A 14,087-nucleotide genomic window follows, 5' to 3' on the forward strand; every position below is an offset into this window, starting at 1 on the left:
ACACTTATACTGCAATATAAAAAATATATATATATATCAGCATGTGAAGTTTAAAACTGTCTCAGTCACACGCACTTCTTGGTTTTATGTGTATTATATATACATACATAAACACACATTGATAAATCACTGTGTGAGGGCTGCTCTTTTAAGGTTTTGTGATTTTGGAAAAGGCAAACAATACAATGTAAGTGTACACTCTTTAAGACCGAGAAAATCCATTCAAAAGACCTCAGCAATTCATTCTAATGCTCTTGACCTGGTGAGTTTTTCTATAGAAAAATAAAGTCCTCGAAAGTTAAGAATAAAATAAAATGATAAAAGAAGAAGAAAAGGGAAGAAAAAAATATACTCTTTGGCTTTTATATAAATATGACAGTCTCTATAATGATGACCGAAAATATAATAATCGTCAAAAACACTTACAACGTAGCTCTTACACGGAAATAATCTCACTCAATGAAATCATCTTCCATTACGAATTAAGATGACTTCAAGTTTTTATATTTCACGCGTAAAATAGTTATATATAGACTATATTTATTGTATCAAAAAGATATTAACACACATTTTAAAGCTTATAGTCAAGTCAGGGTGTATTCTTTATCTTTTTTTTTCTTTTTTTTTTTTTTTTTTTCCCATCAACTTGACATGCTAAATTTATAGAGATATAACAATATAATCAAAATTTCAAAAATTCAATACTTAAATTATATAATTATTTAAGTGTAATAGGTAAATAATCTACTAATCTGATAGTAAAAAAGTGAATTTTAAATGATACATTAAAATTATAAATATTTATGGACAAAGAATGAAATAAAAAATCAGAAAGATGTTGAGAAGAGGGTATCGAGTTTATAGGATGACACTTGGACAAAATTATTTCAGCAGAATCCCGAGTAGCGGTACAGCGGTATAGCACAGTAGTAGTTCTATGATAATTAACACCATTATACCGTTTAATTGCTTTCCCTCGAGTGTATCTCCCGCTCATCGTTATTATCCAGCTCTACTACCTTCTCTTTCGTTTCCTACTCCTCTTTAACTCAAACGCATTATGTCTGCCGCCATCTTGTTTTTACACATCCCATTGGGGTGAGCGCAAAATGGTGGTTGATCCCCCGCGGCTACTTAAATAATTCCGCACGGTTGCCGCATCGTTAGTTAAAACGCGTTTGTGTAAGAGAGGGCGTAGGAAATTGCACCACCCACTGCGCAGAATCTCCTCTGATCTCCAATATTATTATTATATGTATACATATAATTGAAAAAATAAAAGCCGTGTAGACGGAAAAGTCGCGTCAATGGTTTGTCCTTTATATATATATATAATTATGGTCACATTTATTATTTGACACTGCCATTTATAACGAGCTAAATGGAATGATAATAATATAAATTAAGATGGTAATGAATATAATGATAGTGTATATATGAATAATTGTATGTCTATAATAAACACTCTTATTGTTGAATATATATAAGACTCACACTCGTTGTATTTTGCACATTGTAATAAGAAAAGACGCATGAAATCAGAGTGAAATTAATTACTTGTATATATTATCAGAATATTATTTATATTTGAATGTGAATAACGAAATAATAATATTGGACTTTTCATGGTTTATGTATTTAAACATCAAGGTGCATATATATATATATGGTTTAATAAATGTATCTATAGATCATATAGAAGGCGAGGAGAGCAGATATCTCGAACACGAATTCGTGCACGTTACCCCGCTGTGCGTCTGTTGGGTGGGCTGGGCCGAGCGCGCGCGAGTGAGCACGAGAGGTGTTCCAACTTGAGTCGCGCTTGCAATTTTCAATACCAACGTCTCTATATGTACGTCTTTGTCAAGGAATATACCCGATGTCGGACTGCGCATATATGCTTTTTCCTGGATGCTGTTGCCGATCGTTTTGCTTATATATATATTTATCCATCCATCCATGCATGCATGCACAGTTTACTGGTAAAGGTTGCCGCCGTGCTCGATGTACCACCATATATCCATATATAAACAAACAAACATACAGATGTACACACACACATAGATTTATCACGGTGCAGGCGCGCTTCATAACTCGCAGCAGAGTGGCTCTGAGCACGAATGAAGTTGTCGTTGTCTCACTGGCAAGCAGAGAGTAGAAAACGCCGTGAGACAATGTGCCGCATAAATATATCGTAAGAGGACTTCTCATATTATTATATAGCCGCACGAAGCGACAGCGCGGTGGGGCTGAAACCTTTATATATATATATATATAAGTATACATAGACAAGATCGCTAAGAGAGAGAATGAGAGAAATAAAAAGACTTGTTCGTCAGCAAAAAATATTCAATAGAGTATGCATACATATATATATATATATATATATAAACGGAGATAAACTGCAGAATTATTGTGGTTCGATCAAACGAAATATGATACTGACAAGAGTTGCGCTTGCAGATAAAACCATTGAAATGTCGGGGTTTTTCACCTAAAGTGAATAAAGTAAAAAAAAAAAAAAAATGAAAGACAATAGACATCAGATAAATGTATAATATTCATCATCGTTATATTAATAATGAAGAAAAAGAGTGGAGAGAAAAGCTGCATGACAGAATCGATCACACAAACTGTCATTTGTCATCGAGATATTGTTGGTCTATCACTGATAGAGACACACGTGTGATCGCCGTTAAAGCTGCTGATGATGTGTATACATGATGGACTTTTATTTTTATCACATCTCGGCTTTACTTTTTGGGGCTATACAGTATACATGTACAAAAAAAAATAATAATAATTTAATATATCATTGTGTGTGTAGATGAAAATGAGAGACAATAAGTAATATACACGACAAGAGCTAGAGTTTAAATAAGAGAGCTACCTATAAGAAAAAATCTCAGTGTATATATCTATATATTTATATGAATATCAGCCAAGGACGATCTAAAATCATCCAACAATGAACGCTAACTGGATAACCGGGCTCGTTATCGCTTTAACAGATAAGGGCTCCCTCCGACGACGGTTATTCTCGCTTACCCTCCTTCTACATTACATTAGTCCCTATAGAATAATGTATCTGCTTACAAGCAGTCGCCCGCCCCCGTGTGCCTGATGCGCGACCCTCGACTACGACGACTATATTCACATGGTAATGCGTGTTACGATATCTTTCATATACTAAACAATATATATATATATACATAGAAAGCACGAGTAAGGGTCCAAGTGTTATTAACAATTTTGGGGACGACCTCTTTCACACCCTACTACTCAATATCCTCAACACACATTCAATAGCACCTATTATAACATTATCATTATTATTAAATCCCCACAACTTTATTTTATTTAACCATACATTGAATAATGTAATTGTTTATATTTGACACATTACCAAATATATGTGGGCGTTAATTAAACATATACATTGCTATATGCATATATATATAGAATGAAAGAGAGTTCAAAGTTGATGCATAATGGCAATAAGACGAAGGAAAAGAAAAAAAAAATATATATATAAAAGAAAGGTATAAAGACGAAGAATCTTTATAATGAAGTATATATGTAGTAGTTTACGGGTTCTCTCGCGCGAGGTGTTAAACGGTAGCTGAGAGCTCGTTAGGATTTTTCCGCGGGTGCTAACTGGCCAGGGACAATGCTGGAGCTTGTTGGTTCGCGATCCGCGCTAACGAGACGACCGAACAGCGCGCGGCCCCGTCAATTGTTTTTGCAAACACCGAGACAATGGACAGTAGCCGGGCAATACTAATGGTCGGTTTATTCGCTCCTTAACTCTTTCGTCTGCTAAATTTTTTATTTTATTTATTTTTTTATTAGTCTTTCTTCTTTTTCACTCAATGAGACTCACACATATTATTGATTTTAAAAAAAAATCTATATGCTGCAAGTATATATTATACTGATTCACATATGACGTTGGGAATTTTACACCATTACATATATAATTTGTGTAAATTTGAAATAAATATATGTGTTTGTTGATAATTAGTTGAGCAAAAAAAAATTTACCATAAGATCATCACTGATAATGACAAATATGCCTTATTTATTATCCAGTAAGTTGCGGTGGTTTAATGGGGGTATATTTGCTAATGCAAAATATGACATGTCCAGTGTAATATCTACAATAATACAATAATGAAAAAGTCGAGTGGAAGATACTATTATATAGTGGTAAAGATGGGGTAGTTATATAGATATATAAGTGAACATTGAGTATTAGGAAGAGTTGTTATTGAGGAGTGATGGGGACAGAGTATTTAGCAGTAGGGGAGCAATAATAGGAGTGAGAAAGAGAGAAAGACTTTTGCTTGCGCGAATAGGTTAGGAATAGGAGCTAACCGAGCGTAAGAGATTAACCCCTCTAACAGCGACCGCCCAGTATATCAAGGCACTGTGATAAAACGCCTGGTTCTGCCTGTGTTGCCACCCCTAACTGCCTCTATTGACTTCCAGAATCCAATATATTCAACTCCGTCACTGGGGAAAACCAACAGGGAGGCACCGGAATTTCATACATCTTTCTCTCGTCGCATATCACACACACATAAACACAAGTAAATCTATTCAACACAGTGTATATGTGCCGATAATAACGTTATTATATTACTATAATATATATATATGTATATAAATAATAAGATCAATCGACCGTCGTAATGTTTGTTTTAAATTGACTATATAGGGGAGGGTGGGGCAGAGCGGCCCCCATGGGGCAGAGCGGCCCCCCTGAAATTTTGACCAAAAAAAAAATTTTTTTTTTTTTGACTAATTACTATAAATCCGATATGTTTGCGCATTTTTACCCCTACGCATGACATTTGGGGCAAAATGGACAAGCCCAAAATTTTGAAAAAGTGATTTTTTCATATTTTTATCGTCAAATTAAAAAAAAATTATTATAATTCCACATTTCTAGCCCTACGCATAACACCTGGGGCAAAATGGACCAGCCGAAACTTCCGAAAAAATTATTTTTTCATATTTTTCGGCCGATTCTTTATGTAAGAGGCAAATTTGGTCACTAAAAATTTATAAAAATTAAATTTTTTTTTTACTTGATAAATTTTGAAATAAAGTAAAATTATGGAATTGATTTTTTTTTTCATTAAATAACAATTAGTAATTAAGGTAATCGAGAGTGAACGATTTTTTACGCTTTAAAAAATTTTTTTCGAGTAATATAAAACCAAAAATAGTTGTCAAGAGAAAGAAATACATTCTTAATGATGAAAACAATTTAAAAAAAAAAAAACGAAAAAAAAAAATTTTTTTATCACTTTTTGAAGGGGGGCCGCTCTGCCCCACAAAAAAAAAAAAAAAATTTTTAGAATTTTGGCAAAATGTTCATAAATTTGTTTGAAATAGGACAAAAGTAAAGTGATCTTATGGTTGAAAGCCACAAAAAATAATAATTGGCTTAGGGGGGCCGCTCTGCCCCACCCTCCCCTATATAGTCTGCTCATTATCAAATAACATAAAAGAGATTTTAAGTATATTTATACATTGTATGTGTTTATATATATTTATAGTCTAAACAGAATAAAAATAACAAAGATAAAAAAAAAAAGAAATAGGTATATAAAGAGAAAAATTTGTGAAATGGATGAGGTGAAAGCTGTTGGCGTTCCAAGAGAGGCTCACACTAAAATCCCCAAACACCCTAATAGCTACGTAAACAACTACTCTCCAAACTGAGTATGTATATAGTACCGCTTAGGGGAAATTGTGCCGCCGGTTCTTTGAAGTCGATGCGGATTTTTCAACATTGCTTGTCTGAATTGGAAAATCCAAACGGAAACGCCGACGCGTTTGAGTTGTAAGAGGATAACGTTGAGTCAACGGCTTATTGTTTCAAAAGGGGAAAACTCGCCGAGCAGTATTACCCACGAAACGATATATTATTATATATACCATTTATATAAATATATATGAATAAGCCGTATGTTTATACTCTGTAGCTCTCATCTAGTTTTCTCAGGTCAAAATACAATCAAAGTATATATTTATAATTTTTAAACTGCTTATTATATTATTTATATTATGATTTATTTAGATCTAAAGTATATTTAGTATTTGATCAGTTGAATCAATATACATTATGTAATATGTATTTTTCGTTTAATAATATTATATTTTACAATTTTAAATGCATATTTGTATATTTTATTATCTTTATAGCTGTTATTTTTTTAAAATCAATAATTAATATATAAAGCGGTTATGCTTTAAATAGTGTTTAATTAAATGCTGTATGTATATCGATAATAATATAAATTATTGTCTCTGACGTTATTGTAGACGCCATCACATCCAGAGACGATTGTGTTATTATAATAAAAGAGAAAATTATATCGACCAACTAAATTTCATAATAATAAAATGCTTATTTTTTTTTTGTGTAGTAAATTTTATTTGACATAATAATTATTATAATTAACTGGATGAAACATTAAAAATTTTATAATATATAAATATTATCTTTAAAGAGTCATATTGATGTTTGTATGTATAATCACTACACATAGTAGATAAAATAAGAAAAATAAATAAGAGTAGATTAGAAAAAATAAACGATAAAAGAATAAGCCTGAAAAACGTAGAAAGTGGAGTAAGTGGGATATTATAGTATGGGATATTGTATGGAATAGCGTGGAGATAAAGAGTATTTTATCTTGTGCGCGCGGACGACCGGATTGTAAAGGAAAGAGAGTCAAAAGTGGGGTTGTTGAGTTGTCAAGTTGTCGAGTTGTGGAGTTGCGGAGTTGCGGAGTTGTAGAGAAGAAATGAGAGAGTATGCGCAATTTTTTTATTTTTATTTTTAACACACAAGCCCCAGTTATCCTGCATCAAATCTTTCAATAAAAAATTTTGTAGCCCCTGAGCGGAGTCAGCGCCATTTTGTGAGTTTAAATGGAAATCCGCGTAGGATAGGGGTTGGTTCATTGGTATATACGTATATTATACGTCCACGCGCACCAATCTGCGGACCTGCTGACTGCTATTGCTACTGCCGGTACTTTTTTTAGGGGGTGAATGGGTGAGTGGGTGAGGTACTCTTAGCATGCAAATGAAAGTACCGCCATTTGAATGGGAATAAAATGTCCCGCGGGAGCCGAGTACTATGCCAGTGGAAAAACGACCAGTAAAAGGGAGAGAAAAAGAGAGGAAGGAAAATTATAAAAGAGGAGGTGTACTATGGTGTATAGTTGTGCATCACTAAGTTGACAGATCCCAAATAAAAATCTATCTATCTGTATAATGGAAATAGTACAAGGTTATTAGCCGGTTAGCCGGTATACAATATTAAATTTCAATTTAAATTCATATATTATTACAATCAGTTTAATTATTATTTTTATTACGATGATAGCGTTTATATTTTTATGGGATGAAAAGAATAAAAAGTAATATTTTTCCCAAGTGCCATCACGTTTTCATTCTTGTTCTACCACTATTATTATTCTGTGCACATTGAAAAAAATTAAAACGTGAGGGTGCGAAAAAAGAATCATCTTACCACTGATGAGATTTATTCCGCTTGGTTTTATATTAAGAAGAGGGTTTTTCCATGTCATAAAAATTCTTAATTGTAGTTGAATTGATAAATTATACGACTTGTAAAAAAAAAGAAGTTAAAATATCTAGGAGAGCCCGGGGCACAACGGACGCCCTGAAAAATTTACTTAAAAAAAAACATTTTTTTGTCATTGTCATATTTTTATGAATTCTATATATTTAGCAAGTTTTAAAACAATGCAAGATATCTGGGGTACGACGGACCCCAAAAAAAACTTTTTAAAATAAAATCACTTTATAATTGATAATGCGGCATCTTAGTCTTAGTTTTTTTTTCTTTTAGTATCAATTAATAAAATTTTATTATATTAGTTGTGTATATTACAAATACGTCTACAACATATCAGAATATAAATTATTAAGTTATATATCTGTATATATATATTACGATAAATTTAAAAGATTGGATAGACATTTTATTTAAAAGTAAATTCTCTTGAGATTCTTCGTTGGCGCGCAAATATTGTGTTAGAAAATTCAGGGGTGGCTAAAAGAAGGATCGTTTTATAAATTCAATTCAACTTGAATTTAGCATTTTCTCTTTGTGTAGATGCTTATTTTCTGCCAAACTCATTCTCTGATGTCGTTGATTCCTTTTTTCATGGCATATGTAAAACTCTGATACGTGATCGTCTTTATACTCCCACCCGTATTTTTCGGTTCTTATTTATATTTAACCAGTTTGCGCATACTCTTTACACTCTATATTGTCGTTTCCAATTTCATGGGATAGAGATATGTTTTCTTTTTTTTATTATTTTTAAGTTAGGCAAGTGAGTGCGCAATGTCCTGATAAGATGAAATTCAAATGACCTGAATCAATATTCGAGCCCAATAAAAGCTTATTTCTTTAACTCTCAGTATACTGAGTCACTACTGATATAATATATTTTATCGACGATACGATTTCGTTTAGGAAATTCTTTAGCTTGAAAAATTATCATTATCCGTACCACATTTCTTGTACTCTATACTATTTCAATTTCATCGTTTCCATCGCTTATATTATAATAATTATTATTACTATAATAAGCTTTTAATTGTATTAATTCTGTATAGGGACAGGATCATCTGTCTTAATACACTTATCCAAAAAGTTAAAGGAACAAGAAAATTTTATAAATTTTTTAGTGATTTTTGGAAGGCTGTATTTTCGTGAAAAACGATTGTATCGAAAAAATAAAAAAAGCAAATTGAAGTTTGAAATCTCTAGATTAAAGATATTCCGCTTAATATACCCCCAAAAACCCTGGAAATTTTCAGATTGATCCATTGAACCGTTTGTCCGGGCCGTTTGCTCAAACTTTTACAAAACAATAAAAGGAACAAGTCTTCAGAAAAACAAGATAAAACAAGAATTTTTTTACTTTTTTTTTTTTTCGTGTTTTGGAAAATTTTTTTTTCTCTTTACCTTACATTTACTGAATAACCAACGCAAAAATGACAGGAAATCCGAAAAAATTAATTTTTTCATTTTGGTAATGATTACACAAATTAAGGAACAAGACTTGTTCCTTTAATTATTTGTAAAACTTTGAGCAAACGGCCCGGACAAACGGTTCAATAGATCAATCTGAAAATTTCCAGAGTTTTTGGTGGTATATTAAGCTGTAAAATCACCTGGCACCATTAACCTTTCCATTAATATTTGCAATGTAGCGATGAATTGACTAAAAAACCTTAAAATGTCCATTTTTTGTGGATTTTTCAAATTGATATTAAGGATGAAAAACAATTTTTTTTTTTTTAAATCGAAAATGGAGCTTGTGGAGAATTTATTCAAGTTTCTCATACTGCCCTTTAAATTACTGTGCGACGATTAGTTGCTGAAATATCGATAATCAAAGACACAAGGATCCTTTTTCATTTGAAGACTGATATCTCAGCAGCAAATTGTTGTCCAGAGAAACAAAAATAAATCAAATTGTAGCTGAATAAATTTCTTAAACGAGCTACGAATTGATTTTTCTGATAAAAATTTTCCCGGCCCTGTAGACCCAAAAAACAAAACCAAAAAATTTAGGAAAATTTTGTTTCGAGCTATTTCTTATAATTCCGCAAAAACCGTGGCTCAAAGAATTATTTTGCTGGAAGGTCTTTAAACTAGAGATTTCAAGCTTCAATTTTTTTTTTTTTATTTTTTCGATACGATCATTTTTCACGAAAATACAGCCTTCCAAAAATCACTAAAAAATTTATAAAATTTTCTTGTTCCTTTAATTTTTTGGATAAGTGTATAATTAATAGTAACAGATTATTGCTCATCATTCACATATTATCAAGTTTTATAGTAAAAATTATAGTGAAAGTATAGAAATTTGAAGGATATAATCCACAAATAATCTCAAACATTATCCAGCAGATGAGAACTCTCAAAAAAATATAATGACAATATATATGGGCGTTGGTAAGTATTAATATTGTTATTATAAATTTTTTTTTTCTTCCAGAAAATAATTAACTGTCATAAATGTAGAGAAAAGATTATGCCCCGTCCATCATTTTAAATAGATCACTCAAATGTCAATATAACGTATTTATATATAAATATATTTTGGCATTTAGAAATCCCAAGTACGACCACAGCTTTTTTCATTCATCTACATTCAACAATAAATGTTTTGTTCCTTTACTATTCTTTTTTTATAAATATTTAGTAATCGATCGATCTTGTATTTATTATCTTCAACATATAGTATTATAGTATAATAATAATAAAAATAATATATACGTGCAGGCATATATAAGATAATAATTCTTTATTTATCTTGGTTGTGTGTGTTTTAGCGTAATTTTTCAATTTCTGTGCGATCAGTGATCTGACATATTCCAATGAAATTCAAGGATTTACGTATTCTTGGTCCAGTAGTGTGCAGATGACCATCCGGGATTCTCATGAATTTTTTTATTTTTACTTTCACGAAAAATCCTCTTACACATATTCGATATACATCATGTATATTGTATATCGTATATATGTACGTCACTTGAATTTTATATCGACACAAGAAACAGTCATAAATTTTAAATATCGTTTTCGATAGCTGCTCTGGGACTTGTTCAATCGCTGCCACTATTATTTTTACTCGTTTTTTACTTTTTTATATATTTACATGTAGGTATAGCTGTCATAGGAAATACATATAGAAAAAAAGAGTTAGATAACCTGTCAACAGATAAATTTACATGGAATGAAGCATCAGGAGACATATATCCTCTAATAGTTAATTCAAGTTGTAGCTACACAATATATATAACTGTACACCAATATTGTTATTATATATTAAAACGTGTACTCAAAACAATGATAATAGAACTATGTATGAAATAACATAGATTTAGATATATATATATCTAGTAGGACCGACCATACGGTGGTGGTAAAAGAGATGGTGTATGGTATATAAAGCTAAGAGAATCATTGTATGAATAAAAGATGACGAGAAAGACGTGGGAGAGTGTTCGCACGCTTATTCGTAGTATATATATATAAATATGGCTATAGTCATAGGGCGGGACGTATATTATTATTAAGCCGAGAAAGTCTTGCATTCGTTTACGAGGGTTGGATATTGTGCTTGAGGTTTGATGATTGATAGGACTAATATTCCTTGGGCCCCTCCTGTCTTACTTAATATTATGTCTTTCTTTAGTGATTTTCATAACTATTATTATTATTTTACACATCCCCATCGTTCAATCACAACTAGCCGATAAAACTGGCATTAAAGACGGAATATATTTAAAACCCTCTTAGATTAATAGGCCTGTAAACAGCCGCAATGATTTCATTAATATTCATGACTAGTGTGAAATGCATCCCTCGTCGTCGTCGTCGTCGTCGTCGTCGTCGTCATAGCCGTAGTCATATCGCACTTATTGTCAAACGGCCTGTATTCTAAATTATCTGCACGTGTCGTGATTATCCTGACACGAAATTTTTAATATTACTATATATAATAATGATATACAATAAATATATATATAAACCTTTATTAAAGAGTAAAATTGCATAATTATCTAATATATACATGTATATAAATGAACGGAGATTGTATATGAGGCTAGTAAATATATATATTAGTCCAGTCGATGCGCACGAAAAAATGGTCAAAGATCATTTTTTCGGTGGGTAAAGATCGATTTTGAAAAATTTTTTTTTCAAAATACTAGAAAAAATATAAGGAAAAAAGTTACCATAAATTTGGAGGGTGATCTTTTTTTTTTTTATAAAAAATTAGATGTAAAATGAAATATCTCTAAAAGTATTGAGAAGTTATCGAGACAAACTGGTATCATTGTTTTTGGGATTTAATAACGAACAAAATGAATTTTGAACGAAGTCTCTACGACGAATAGTTGCTGAGATAAAAATTATTAAAGCGCGAAAAACGAAAAAGCGCGTCATTTCGTTCGCGCGCGGATAAACAAAAGAGTGTAACTCGGCAGCAAATCGATATTTTAACAATTTTTTTTCATTATTCTCTTAGTAAATCATATATCAACCATAAAAAAATTTGGTAACTTCCAAAAAAATTTTTTCGAATTTAAAATTTAAAAAAAGTAAAAATCACTTTTTGTTAAATAAAAAATAGAAAAAAAGAAAAATAAATAAAATGACCTAATGGATAATTTTGTTTGAACCATTACCCAAATAATTACGGGTAATGACAGTTAAAAAAAATTTTTTTTTCATAAAAAAACCCGTTTTAAAAATTTTTGAAATTTATCAACAATTAAAAAAAAAAAAAAATATTTTTTTTGATACGACAGAAATTCATCTCGCGAAATTCTGAATCGAATGGTATATACGAATTTTTGTCGATTTTTTGAAATTTTTCCTTTATAATTTTCAATATAAGGACTTAGAAAAATTTCTTGCTACGGGACTTTAAAAAAATAGGACTTCGGATATCTTCGGGAATTGCTAGAGAGAGAAAGTAGGCATAAGACGTAGTGTCGTTTTCTAACGGATAATGACTACTTTCTCTCTCTGGCAATTCCCGAAGATATCCGAAGTCCTATTTTTTTAAAGTCCCGTAGCAAGAAATTTTTCTAAGTCCTTATATTGAAAATTATAAAGGAAAAATTTCAAAAAATCGACAAAAATTCGTATATACCATTCGATTCAGAATTTCGCGAGATGAATTTCTGTCGTATCAAAAAAAATATTTTTTTTTTTTTTTAATTGTTGATAAATTTCAAAAATTTTTAAAACGGGTTTTTTTATGAAAAAAAAATTTTTTTTAACTGTCATTACCCGTAATTATTTGGGTAATGGTTCAAACAAAATTATCCATTAGGTCATTTTATTTATTTTTCTTTTTTTCTATTTTTTATTTAACAAAAAGTGATTTTTACTTTTTTTAAATTTTAAATTCGAAAAAATTTTTTTGGAAGTTACCAAATTTTTTTATGGTTGATATATGATTTACTAAGAGAATAATGAAAAAAAATTGTTAAAATATCGATTTGCTGCCGAGTTACACTCTTTTGTTTATCCGCGCGCGAACGAAATGACGCGCTTTTTCGTTTTTCGCGCTTTAATAATTTTTATCTCAGCAACTATTCGTCGTAGAGACTTCGTTCAAAATTCATTTTGTTCGTTATTAAATCCCAAAAACAATGATACCAGTTTGTCTCGATAACTTCTCAATACTTTTAGAGATATTTCATTTTACATCTAATTTTTTATAAAAAAAAAAAAGATCACCCTCCAAATTTATGGTAACTTTTTTCCTTATATTTTTTCTAGTATTTTGAAAAAAAAATTTTTCAAAATCGATCTTTACCCACCGAAAAAATGATCTTTGACCATTTTTTCGTGCGCATCGACTGGACTATATATACAGGTTATTAAGCTAATGAAAATTGATTGCAATATGATAACAATGTAACTGACGATGACGAAGATCGGAAATTCAAATATCGTCGAGTATTAAACTGAATAACGAGCAACGGTTGATTCAAAATATGAACCCTGTCATGATTTGTGACCTCGTAAACCCGTTCATAACGAATAATAATGTCACCAACGGTGCCAGTTCTTCCCTCATTGCAAAATGTCGTCCCACAGCGGCATTTTCTCCGCACAGAGCTGTGAAAATCCACCTACAATATCGTTCAAGACTTTTTTCATGTCTCATAACGCCAGCTTTCTCCGGCTAAATTAAATAATAAAATATACGCTATTCAACACGACTCTGTTTTATTATTTCTATTACATATATATATATTTACATTTATAATATGCTTACCAATATTAACGTCTTTTTTTTAAATTTATTTTTGACGTTAATAATACACTGAACTTTATTCACATTTTAATTAAATAAAAAATATGGATAATCAGTATAGTATATTTTTAAATAAATATCCAAATGCCGCTTATTAACAAAATAAAGATGTATTTCTGTAATAATGCTTGCTCAAGTATAAGCAGGCTCTGTCTTACATTACCCCTTGTTGTTAGC

The sequence above is a fragment of the Microplitis mediator genome, chromosome 10 (assembly GCF_029852145.1).
Source record: "Microplitis mediator isolate UGA2020A chromosome 10, iyMicMedi2.1, whole genome shotgun sequence".
NCBI classification, from domain to species: Eukaryota; Metazoa; Arthropoda; class Insecta; order Hymenoptera; family Braconidae; genus Microplitis; species Microplitis mediator.